Genomic DNA, 13,497 nt, shown 5'->3' with positions numbered 1-13,497 from the left:
CAAATAGAAATATAGCATATAACTTCCAAACTATCAGAGGAGAAAAAATGGCAAGAGAACTACCTGATGATCATGAGCCCAGCCAGTTAGCTCAGCTAGTTAAAGCCCACCACAGGAAAGACTTCTCCTGCAGATTTTATCTCTATATACTAATACAGAACAATTAGTATTACACAGAGAACATTTTGTTTTATGGCTGGAGACTTTGGACTTTAACTTTAGGTAAAAGATCTATTTAGCATGTGTATTACTGGAGTAGATAACAGAAAATGTGTTACTTCCAGCATGAATGTATCAGTAACATTTCAAAAACAACTCAAGTCATATGACTTCCCAGTGCTGAGTTCTCTTCATAGACCAAGGTCCACACCTGACTTCTTAGCTTTATTGTATGGGATAGACTTGTGGTACTGAACACCCTATTTAATATTCTAAATAATAACGCTTTCTATTTGAATAGTATTTTGTATATACGGGCTTCCCTTGTGGCTCAGCTGGTAAAGAATCTGCCTGCAATGTGGGAGACCTAGGTTCAATCCTTGGGTTGGGAAGATCCCCTGAAGAAGGGAAAGGCTACCCACTCCAGTATTTGGGACTGGAGAATTCCATGGACTGTATAGCCCATGGGGTCGCAAAGAGTCGGACACCACCAAGCGATTTTCACTTTTACTTTTCCTTTCTTTTGTATATACAAACAGTACTTACATTCTCATTTAATTTCCATGGGAATTCTTAAAGATAGATATAAATTTATGTTATAAATGAGGAGCTAGAGGTTATACAAGTTGACACAGTTTGTACAAAGTAAATTCAGTTCAGTTCAGTACAGTTCAGTCACTCAGTCGTGTCCAACTCTGTGCGACCCCATGAACGCAGGCAACGCCAGGCCTCCCGGCCCCTCCTGTCCATCACCAGTTCCTGGAGTTTACTCAAACTCATGCCCATCGAGTCAGTGATGCCATCCAGCCATCTCATCCTCTGTTGTCCCCTTCTCCTCCTGCCTCCAATCCCTCCAAGCATCAGGGTCTTTACCAATGAGTCAACTCTTCGCATGAGGTGGCCAAAGTATTGGAGTTTCAGCTTCAGCATCAGTCCTTCCAATGAACACCCAGGACTGATCTCCTTTAGGATGGACTGGTTGGATCTCCTTGCAGTCCAAGGGACTCTCAAGAGTCTTCTCCAACACCACAGTTCAAAAGCATCAATTCTTCGGGCACTCAGCTTTCTTCACAGTCCAACTCTCACATCCATACATGACCACTGGAAAAAACCATAGCCTTGACTAGACGGACCTTTGTTGGCAAAGTAATGTCTCTGCTTTTTAATATGCTGTCTAGGTTGGTCATAACTTTCCTTCCAAGGAGTAAGCGTCTTTTAATTTCATGGCTGCAGTCACCATCTGCAGTGATTTTGGAGCCCCCAAAAATAAAGTCTGCACTGTTTCCACTGTTTCCCCATCTATTTGCCATGAAGTGATGGGACCAGATGCCATGATCTTAGTTTTCTGAATGTTAAGCTTTAAGCCAACTTTTTCACTCTCCTCTTTCACTTTCATCAAGAGGCTTTTTAGTTCTCTTCACTTTCTGCCATAAGGGTGGTGTCATCTGCATATCTGAGGTTATTGATATTTCTCCCAGCAATCTTGATTCCAGCTTGTGCTTCTTCCAGCCCAGCGTTTCTCATGATGTACTCTGCATATAAGTTAAATAAGCAGGGTGACAATATACAGCCTTGACGTACTCCTTTTCCTATTTGGAACCAGTCTGTTGTTCCATGTCCAGTTCTAACTGTTGCTTCCTGACCTGCATACAGGTTTCTCAAGAGGCAGGTCAGGTGGTCTGGTATTCCCATCTCTTTCAGAATTTTCCACAGTTTATTGTGATCCACACAGTCAAAGGCTTTGGCATAGTCAATAAAGCAGAAATAGATGTTTTTCTGGAACTCTCTTTCTTTTTTGATGATCCAGCGGATGTTGGCAATATGATCTCTGGTTCCTCTGCCTTTTCTAAAACCAGCTTGAACATCTGGAAGTTCTCGGTTCACGTATTGCTGAAGCCTGGCTTGGAGAATTTTAAGCATTACTTTATTACCATGTGAGATGAGTGCAATTGTGCAGTAGTTTGAGCATTCTTTCGGATTGCCTTTCTTTGGGATTGGAATGAAAACTGACCTTTTCCAGTCCTGTGGCCACTGCTGAGTTTTCCAAATTTGCTGGCATATTGAGTGCAGCACTTTCACAGCATCATCTTTCAGGATTTGAAATAGCTCAACTGGAATTCCATCACCTCCACTAGCTTTGTTCGTAGTGATGCTTCCTAAGGCCCACTTGACTTCACATTCCAGGATGTCTGGCTCTAGGTGAGTGGCATCACACCATCATGATTATCTGGGTTGTGAAGATCTTCTTTGTATAGTTCTTCTGTGTATTTTTGTCACCTCTTCTTAATATCTTCTGCTTCTGTTAGGTCCATACCATTTCTGTCCTTTATCGAACCCATCTTTGCCTGAAATTTTCCCTTGATATCTCTAATTTTCTTGAAGAGATCTCTAGTCTTTCCCATTCTGTTGTTTTCCTCTATTTCTTTACATTGATCGCTGAGGAAGGCTTTTTTATCTCTCCTTGCTATTCTTTGGAACTCTGCATTCAAATGGGAATATCTTTCCTTTTCTCCTTTGCTTTTGCTTCTCTTCTTTTCACAGCTATTTGTAAGGCCTCCTCAGACAACCATTTTGCCTTATTGCATTTCTTTTCCATGGGGATGGTCTTGATCCCTGTCTCCTGTATAATGTCATGAACCTCCGCCCATAGTTCATCAGGCTCTCTGTCTATCAGATCTAGTCCCTTAAATCTATTTCTCACTTCCACTGTATAGTCATAAGGGATTTGATTTAGATCATACCTGAATGGTCTAGTGGTTTTGCCTACTTTCTTCAGTTTAATTTTGAATTTGACAATAAGGAGTTCATGATCTGAGCCACAGTCAACTCCTGGTCGTGTTTTTGCTGACTGTATAGAGCTTCTCCATCTTTGGCTGCAAAGAATATAATCAATCTGATTTCACTGTTGACCATCTGGTGATGTCCATGTGTAGAATCTACTCTTGTGTTGTTGGAAGAGGGTGTTTGCTATGACCAGTGCGTTCTCTTGGCAAAATTCTATTAGCTTTTACCCTGCTTCATTCCATACTCCAAGGCCAAATTTGCCTGTTACTCCAGGTGTTTCTTGACTTCCTACTTTTGCATTCCAGCCCCCTATAATGAAAAGGACATCTTTTTTGGGTGTTAGTTCTAAAAGGTCTTGTAGGTCTTCATAGAACCGTTCAACTTCAGCTTCTTCAGCATTACTGGTTGGGGCATAGGCTTGGATTACTGTGATATTGAATGGTTTGCCTTGGAAACGAACAGAGATCATTCTGTGGTTTTTGAGATTGCATCCAAGTACTCGGACTCTTTTGTTGACCATGATGGCTACTCCATTTCTTCTAAGGGATTCCTGCCCACAGTAGTAGATATAATGGTCATCTGAGTTAAATTCACCCTTTCCAGTCCATTTTAGTTTGCTGATTCCTAGAATGTCGACATTCACTCTTGCCATCTCCTGTTTGACCACTTCCGATTTGCCTTGATTCATGGACCTAACATTCCAGGTTCCTATGCAATATTGCTGTTTACAGCATTGGACTTTGCGTCTATCACCAGTCACATCCACAACTGGGTATGGTTTTTGCTTTGGCTCCATCCCTTCATTCTTTCCGGAGTTATTTCTCCACTGATCTCCAGTAGCATATTGGGCACCTACCGATCTGGGGAGTTCCTCTTTCAGTATCCTATCATTTTGCCTTTTTATACTGTTCATGGGGTTCTCAAGGCAAGAATACTGACGTGGTTTGCCATTTCCTTCTCCAGCGGACCACATTCTGTCAGACCTCTCCACCATGACCCTACCATCTTGGGTGGCCCCACACGTCATGGCTTAGTTTCATTGAGTTAAACAAGGCTGTGGTCCTGTGATGATTGTCTAGTTATCTATGATTATGGTATTAGTGTGTCTGCCCTCTGATGCCCTCTCGCAACACCTACCGCCTTGCTTGGGTTTCTTTTACCTCGGACGTGGGGTATCTCTTCACAGCTGCTCCAGTAAAGCGCAGCCACTGCTCCTTACCTTGGACAAGGGGTATCTTCTTACAGCCACCCCTCCTGACCTTGAACGTGGAGTAGCTCCTGGCTGCCTATAGACTACTTCAAAAAATACTTCCAAGTTGCTACTTTACTAAATTTCTTTCTCCAAAAGAAGTTTAATCATAATAAATTACAAAATGTTTAATTTTCAAAATGTTTATTTTGCTATACTATAAATTGTCTTCCTAATCCATTATGTCAATAATGTTTTAGTGTATATATCTATGTGTGTATGTGAACATATATCAAACTACCAAAATGACTTATTTCAGAGAAGTAGCAAATATTGATTCCTGATACATAACTAGGAAGAGTTAATCTAATACTGTATCCCTCCCTTGGTTTACCTCTTCTTTCAAATTTTTTAAACTATTTCTCACGTTACCCATAAGTTTGTTTAGCAAACATAACATCAACAAAAAACTCTTTCCTGGGTATTAAGGGATGAATGATTAAAATGCAAGTCAGAAGATGGCGGAGGAATAGGATAGGGAGAACACTTTCCCACCTACAAATTCATCAAAAGAATAATTAAACGCAGAGCAAACTTCACAGAACAACTTCTGATCGCTAGCTGAGGTCATCAGGCGCCCAGAAAAGCAACCCATTGTCTTCAAAAGGAGGTAGGACAAAATATAAAAGATAAAAAGAGTCAAAAGAGCTAAGGACGGAGATCCGTCCCAGGAAGGGAGTCTTAATACAGGAAGTTTCCAAACACCAGGAAACCCTCGCACTGGCGGGTCTGGGGGAAGTTTTTGAATCTCGGAGGGCAACCTGACTGGGAGGGGAAGAATAAATAAAACCCACAGATTACGTGCCTAAAAGCAACTCCCAGCAGAAAAGTACCCCAGACACCCGCATCCGCCACCAGCAAGTGGGGGCGGAACAGAGAGGAGCCGGCAGCATTGCTTAGGGTAAGGACCGGCCCTGAGTGCCCTGAGGACAAGCGGAGGGAGCTTTTGTGAGTTACCAACTTAAACTGTGGGATAGCAAGAGAGAGAGAGATAATTAACCAGCCCGAATACACTGCCGGCCATTCGCAGAACAAAGGGACCGAACAAGTCCAGAGAAGAGCTCGCAGGCTGCGGACTGGCCCAGCCCCGCCGGAGGCAGGAGGCAGTGGGGAGGGGAAAGGGGCAGGCTCGGCCCCAAGGACCGCATCCCCTACCGCACTGCAAACAGGCCTCCAGTTTCTAGTCAAAGACCTCCTGAGATTCTGGATGGTCGACATCCGCCGGGAGGGTCGCGGTGAGACACAGGGTGCAGGCACCCAACCGGCGCGGGCGGGGACTGGGGCTGGGGACGCGGAGGGCAGAGGGCACACGCACCCGACTGGCACTGGCGGAAACTGAGACTGGCACCGCGGAGGGGAGAAGGTGCGCCGCACCCGGGGAGAGTACGCCCGTCAAGCTCCTGGCTGCCTGAGCCGCTTGGACGGGGAAGGCATAAAAAGCAGGCACGGCTTTTTGTTCCGCGCTTTTGTGGAATACCTGAGGGCTGGAACCGCGCAGAGCACAGGGCACGCTCCATATAGAACAGCCGGGAGCCTGAGCAGCGTAGACGGGGAAAGCAGCACCAGCCCCTCCCCGCAGCGCGTCGGAACTAGCAACCTGAATAAGAGACCACCTCCGCCTGCCTGTGTCAGGGCGGAAATTGGGCACTGAAGAGACCGGCAAACAGAAGCCAAATAAACAAAGGGAACCGCTTCCGAAGGGACCGGTGCAACAGATTAAAATCCCTGTAGATAACACCGACTACACCAGAAGGGGCCTGTAGATATCGAGAAGTGTAAGCTGGAATGAGGAGCTATCTGAAACTGAACCGAACCCACACTGACCACAACAGCTCCAGAGAAATTCCTATATATATTTTTACTTTTTTTTTTTAAGTAAAAAACAAAAAAAAAAAATTTTTTTTCTTTTTTCTTTTTTCTCTTTTATTTTCTTTTAAAATTCCCTATTACTCCCCCATTACTCCTTAACTTTCATTTTGATAGATTTTTACAATATTTTAATTAGGAAAAAATTTTTTTTCTTGTTTTTTTTTTCCTTTTTCTCTTCTATATTCTACTTTTCTTTTTCTCTTATTTCCTTTTAAAGTCCTCTATTACTCCTCTACTACGCCTCAATTTTCATTTTCATTACACTATAACCTTACCAAAAAAAAAAAAGAGAAGCCCTATTTTTAAATCGAACTTCATATATAGTTCTAAAAATTTTTTTGTGTGTTTTGGTTTTTGTTTTTAACATTGTATTTTTAAGAGTCTAACCTCTACTCTAGATTTTTAATCTTTGTTTTTAAGTATATGATATAAATTGTGGACATTTAAGAATCCAATATTCAGTTCCCATTTTTATTCAGGATTGTGTTGATTACTCTCTCCCAATCTTGACTCTCCGCTTTTTACCTCAGAACACCTCTATTTCCTCCTTTCCCCTTCTCTTCCCAATCCAATTCTGTGAATCTTTGTGGGTGTCTGGGCTACGGAGAACACTCTGGGAACAGACAACTGCGTAGATCTGTCTCTCTCCTCTTGAGTACCCCTTTTTCTCCTCCTGCTCATCTCTATCTCCCTCCTCCCTCTCCTCTTCTTCATGTAACTCTGTGAACCTCTCTGGGTGTCCCTCACAAGGGAGAATCTTTTTGCCATTAACCTAGAAGTTTTATTATCAGTGCTGTATAGTTGGAGAAGTCTTGAGACTACTGGAAGGATAAAACTGAAATCCAGAGGCAGGAGACTTAAGCCCAAAACCTGAGAACACCAGAAAACTCCTTACTACATGGAACTTTAAGTAATAAGAGACCGTCCAAAAGCCTCCATACCTACACTGAAACCAACCACCACCCAAGAGCCAATAAGTTTTAGAGCAAGACATACCACGCAAATTCTCCAGCAACGCAGGAACATAGCCCTGAACATCAACATACAGGCTGCCCAAGGTCACACCTAACACATAGACCCATCTCAAAACTCATTACTGGGCACTCCATTGCACTCCAGAGAGAAGAAATCTAGTTCCACGCACCAGAATACCGACGCAAGCTTCCCTAACCAGGAAACCTTGACAAGCCAATCGTCCAACCCCACCCACTGGGTAAAACCTCCACAATAAAAACGAACCAGAGACCTCCAGAATACAGAAAGCCCACTCCAGACACAGCAATCTAAACAAGATGAAAAGGCAGAGAAATACCCAACAGGTAAAGGAACATGAAAAATGCCCACCAAGTCAAACAAAAGAGGAGGAGATAGGGAATCTACCTGAAAAAGAATTTAGAATAATGATAATAAAAATGATCCAAAATCTTGAAAACAAAATGGAGTTACAGATAAATAGCCTGGAGACAAAGATTGAGAAGATGCAAGAAATGTTTAATAAAGACCTAGAAGAAATAAAAAAGAGTCAATTAAAAATGAATAATGCAATGAATGAGATCAAAAACACTCTGGAGGGAACCAAGAGTAGAATAACAGAGACAGAAGATAGGATAAGTGAGGTAGAAGATAAAATGGTGGAAATAAATGAAGCAGAGAGGAAGAAAGAAAAAAGAATCAAAAGAAATGAGGACAACCTCAGGGACCTCTGGGACAATGTGAAACGCCCCAACATTCGAATCATAGGAGTCCCAGAAGAAGAAGACAAAAAGAAAGGCCATGAGAAAATACTCGAGGAGATAATAGCTGAAAACTTCCCTAAAATGGGAAAGGAAATAGCCACCCAAGTCCAAGAAACCCAGAGAGTCCCAAACAGGATAAACCCAAGGCGAAACACCCCAAGACACATATTAATCAAATTAACAAAGATCAAACACAAAGAACAAATATTAAAAGCAGCAAGGGAGAAACAACAAATAACACACAAAGGGATTCCCATAAGGATAACAGCTGATCTATCAATAGAAACCCTCCAGGCCAGAAGGGAATGGCAGGACATACTTAAAGTAATGAAAGAGAATAACCTACAACCTAGATTACTGTACCCAGCAAGGATCTCATTCAGATATGAAGGAGAATTCAAAAACTTTACAGACAAGCAAAAACTGAGAGAATTCAGCACCACCAAACCAGCTCTTCAACAAATGCTAAAGGACCTTCTCTAGACGGGAATTTTCATCTAGACCCCAATGTTCATTGCAGCACTGTTTATAATAGCCAGGACATGGAAGCAACCTAGATGCCCACAGCAGATGAATGGATAAGGAAGCTGTGGTACATATACACCATGGAATATTACTCAGCCATTAAAAAGAATACATTTGAATCAGTTCTAATGAGATGGATGAAACTGGAGCCCATTATACAGAGTGAAGTAAGCCAGAAAGATAAAGAACATTACAGCATACTAACACATATATATGGAATTTAGAGAGATGGTAATGATAACCCTATATGCAAAACAGAAAAAGAGACACAAATGTACAGAACAGACTTTTGGACTCTGTGGGAGAAGGCGAGGGTGGGATGTTTCGAGAGAACAGCATGTATATTATCTAAAGTGAAACAGATCACCAGGCCAGGTGGGATGCATGAGACAAGTGCTCCGGCCTGGTGCACTGGGAAGACCCAGAGGAATCGGGTGGAGAGGGAGGTGGGAGGGGGGATCGGAGTGGGGAATACATGTAACTCCATGGCTGATTCATGTCAATGTATGACAAGACCCACAAAAAAAATAATAAAAATTAAAAAAAAATAATAAAAATTATTAAAATTTTAAAATAAATAAATAAATAAAATGCAAGTCAATTATAGCTTCTAAGAAACAGTTTACTCTTTATTAACAGGGTTTCTTGAATATTTTAATGAAAACACACTACCAAAATCAAATATTTATTAATTTGTATTTAAATTAAGTGATACTGATTGTATTGACATTTTAGAAATAGTTTTCAAACATCCACTGATTTAGAAAACATCACAAATCAAGTTAATTGATATTCTGTTAAATAGCTCTGTATGTATATCATATTTTGAATGGATATTTACACTTGTGTAATTTTTTAGTATCATGCATTGATGATTTGGAAAATACTGATTCACTGATTTGCAAATCTTCTAAATGTTGACACATTTCACTCTACAATAGCAAAAACTCACATCAATTGATACCACCTACTACCAACCTTATGAGAAAAGTCTTTATCAAGTTTACAATATTTCCAAATTCTAATTTTTAAAAGCTTAAATTTTATCTTTGTCAAGAAATAGTCAGTTGTCTCCTCCTATATGACATTTTTGAGAAAACATTTGCCAAATATCTATGTCTGAATAACCATAGTTTGTCAATAATTCTTTCAAGTAAAACATGGCACTTATGACAAATGTGACTAGTTCAGCTTATACCTTTTGTCCAAGTGGTTTTCCTTATTTGTGCTAAGGTCTTAGCAGTATTATCCTCTGCAACTTTTGCATCATCATCAAATGTCAACAAATTTACATTAATAAAACACAAATACTGTAACTTCTTAGTACAGTCATCAAAATAGTTTTTGGCCTTTTAGATCTTCTGAAAGAGTCTTGGAGACCTTTAGACGTCTGCAAACCACACTTTGAAGACCATGGGCTTAGATCAACCTAGAATTATTCTTGAGCTTGAGATAGGGATGACCTTCATTCAAGTCACATGAAAGTTGAAAACACCTGGACAAAATTGAAATTCTATCAGCAAGGGGGAAAGGGTAAGTGGACATTGTAGAAACTTATAGAGTATGCTACAGCAATGTAGTAATTAACACTTGGCTGAGATAGTGTTAAGTTCAAAAATCACAGTAATAAATTGCATAATGATCAGAGTCTCTAGATTGAAATAATGCTCAACAATGTAGGAAGAACAAGAGAAAATCAAGATAATTACTAGTATCCAGGATGCCAAGTAGATTGGAAGCATATTGAAGAAGATAATGATTATAGCTTAATACACTAGCAGAGTGCCTGATACATAGCAAATGTCCATTAAGTTTGTTGAATAAATGAATGAATGAACAGATTTGTAAAATAAAATAATGAAGAGAATAGTCATGAACGCAGAGCATGTATGTTGGTAGCAAATAAAATAACATTCCAGAAGTGATGGTATAAAACAAGCAAAGAAAAAGGAGGGGCCAATAAAATTTTAAGGCAGCATCTACAAGGAGACTAAGCTAACAATTCACTGTACTCACCAGTTTAAAGCTTATGTAACAGTTGGCAAAATCCAGTATAATCTCTACAGGAATTAACTGTGACACCTAAAAATGATTGGACAGTAGCATGAGTGGGTGTGGTTCATAAACCTCTGAATCAGTGCAACATACCCAGAGGAGAACTCTTAACATTTCCTTCTTCATATCTCATGCTACAAAGAATAGCATTTGCTTTTAATTCATTTTATGTAACTCTTTGAAAGGTAGTATATATAAAAAATAATTTGCTATTATCTCAACACTTCTGTGAGGCATCCAGAGAAACATCTTTCAGGAGAAGAGGCAACAGGGAAAGAGTAAAGAAATAAGTTTTAATAAAAATCATCAAAAGAAACTTAGAGATTAAGTTTTTGGAATTTTTATGACAATATGATTTTTTACCTCTGTTGACCATTTCAATTTCAGATACAGTTTAAGAATTGCTTATTGAAAGGTTTTCTGCCCTTAAAATAATCAAAAAATGAATAAATTCTGAAAGACTTGTACTTAACTCTAAGTTTTCATGGCAAAAGTCTTTTGAAAATTCCATTATTCAACCTAAAATTGAAAAAATGATAAAAGTTCTATTGATTTATAGCAAATAATCATAGCAGTCCCCATTCTCTGGCAAGCACTAGTCTGCAATAGAAACAAAAAGAAACTGCTTTCAAAATAATTTTCTAGGCTGATACTCACTGATTCATCCTTTGAGAAGTTATGTATGTTACATATACTTTAAAAACATAGATTCTGAAAGTGGATGACCTAAGTTCAAATCTCAAATTTGCAAGTTCTTTAAAGGCAGTACCTGTGTTTTACTCATTTCTGTACTCTTTAAAGAGCAGGAAGAACACTGATTAGCCACTATGGAAAACAGTACAGAGATTCCTCAGAAGTTAAAAAAAAAAATAGAACTACTACATGACTGAATAATTCCAGTCCTGGGAATTTATTCAAAGAAAAGAAAATAATGAAATAGAAAAGATATATGCATCCCTATGTTCATTATTGCATTATTTACAATAGCCAAGATACAGGAGCAATTTAAGGCCCATGAATAGATGAATAAATAAAGATGTGGTATATATATAATGGACTATTCAGTTCAGCTCAGTTCAGTTGCTCAGTCGTGTCCAACTCTTTGTGACCCCATGAATCACAGCACACCAGGCCTCCCTGTCCATCACCAACTCTTGGAGTTTACTCAAACTCATGTCCATCAAGTCAGTGATGCCATCCAGCCATCTCATCCTCTGTCGTCTCCTTCTCCTCCTGCCCCCAATCCCTCCCAACATCAGGGCCTTTTCCAATGAGTCAACTCTTCACGTGAGGTGGCCAAAGTACTGGAGTTTCAGTCTCAGCATCAGTCCTTCCAATGAACACCCAGGACTGATCTCTTTTCGGATGGACTGGTTGGATCCCCTTGCAGTCCAAGGGATCTCAAGAGTCTTCTCCAACACCACAGTTCAAAAGCATCAATTTTTCAGTGCTCAGCTTTCTTCACAGTCCAACTCTCACATCCATACATGACTACTGAAAAAACCACAGACTTGACTAGACAGACCTTTGTTGGCAAAGTAATGTCTCTGCTTTTTAATATGCTATCTAGGTTGTTCATAACTTTCCTTCCAAGGAGTAAGCATCTTTTAATTTCATGGCTGCAATCACCATCTCAGCCATAAAAAAAAAAAAAAAATGAAATCTTGCATTTATGACAGCATGGACAGACCTACAGGGCATTATGCTAAGTGAAATAAGCCAGACAAAGACAAATGCTGTATGGTTTCATTTATAAGTAAAACATAAAGAATACAACAAACTAGCAAATACAACGAAAAAGAAACAGACTCACAGATATACAGAACTAGTGGTCACTGGTGGAAAAAAGGAAGAAGGGTCAGGCAAGATAACGGTAGGGGACTAAGAGTTACAAACTACAAAATGTATAAAATAAATAAGCTACAAGGGTATATTGTACAACACAGGGAATATAGCCAATATTTTATAAGTATAATATGATCTTTAAAAACTATGAATCATTTTGTTGTGCACCTGAAACTTATATAATATTTTACACCAGTAAGTAAGCAAGTAAATGAAAGTCGCTTAGTCGTGCCCAACTCTTTGTGACCCCATGGCCTATACAGTCCATGGAATTCTCCAGGCCCAAATACTGGAGTGGGTAGCCTTTCCCTTCTCCAGGGGATCTTCCTAACCCAGGGATCGAACCCAGGTCTCCTGCATTGCAGGCAGATTCTTTAGTAGCTGAGCCACAAGGGAAACCCAAATATTTGACACCCACTACACCTCAATTTTTTAAACTGTTTATTTAATTGGCTGCATCAGGTCTCAGTTGTGGCCTGCAGGATCTTTTGCTGCTGCACGCAGACTCCAGAGCACAGGAGCTTCAGTAGTTGCAGCATGCAGGCTTAGTGTTCTGGGGCATGTGGGATCCTAGTTACCGACAAGGGATCTAACTTGTGTCCCTGCACTGAAGGTGGATCTTAACCACTGGGCCACCAGGGAAGTTCCTTTACCTCAATTTTTAAAAAGAATCACATGACTGTGAAATGACCACGGCAAGGGTCAGGTTTAGATTCATCTGACTCTAAAGCCAGCTCACAATGCTATGCATACAACTATTTCAAGCTAACAGAATATTGGCAGATTTGTGTTCAATTCAAAAAAGAAATATAATTGAAGCATATTAACTGTCCAAGTTATACAAGGATTTAAAGCATTCAGTGCTATTTGAAAACTTACCCAAGTAGTCATCACAGAAAGTAGGGGAAAAACCCAGTTCCCTCTTGACACATAGCTGTTTCCAACCACTGTGCTTATATGACTCCCATCATCATCAAATAGGTATTTTACAGTCCTGGGTTCTGTTTACAGAAAAGTGCTCTGTGAAAGCATGAGGAACTGAAACGCAAAGCACCAGGAAATAACAGATGAAAAAGTCTTGTTTAGAAACCAAAACAAAAATGAATAAAGGAATTAGAGTAGGAGTGGCAGTGGATAATTCACTGCCACTCCTGCTCTAGTTCCTTTATTCATCTTTGCTTTTTTTTTAAACATGGCTTTTTCATCTGTTATTTCCTGGTGCTTTGCATTTTGGTTCCTCAGCTTTTCACAGACCACTTTTCTATAAACAGATCC

General features: G+C 40.0%; 1 long non-coding RNA gene across 1 annotated transcript; it reads right to left on the bottom strand.

Annotated features, from left to right (window-relative positions):
- Positions 1 to 8,943: 8,943 nt before the first annotated feature.
- LOC122436739 lies at positions 8,944 to 13,245 on the bottom strand. Its single transcript, XR_006268094.1, has 3 exons — positions 13,102 to 13,245; positions 10,339 to 10,404; positions 8,944 to 9,817 (listed from the first exon to the last, which is right to left on the bottom strand). It is a non-coding gene; the product is annotated as an uncharacterized LOC122436739 (long non-coding RNA).
- Between the last annotated feature and the right edge of the window lie 252 nt (positions 13,246 to 13,497).

This window comes from Cervus canadensis, chromosome 2, assembly GCF_019320065.1.
Source record: "Cervus canadensis isolate Bull #8, Minnesota chromosome 2, ASM1932006v1, whole genome shotgun sequence".
Lineage (NCBI taxonomy): Eukaryota > Metazoa > Chordata > Mammalia > Artiodactyla > Cervidae > Cervus > Cervus canadensis.
Note: the sequence above shows the minus strand (reverse complement) of the source record. Positions and strands in the feature narration are given on the sequence as shown.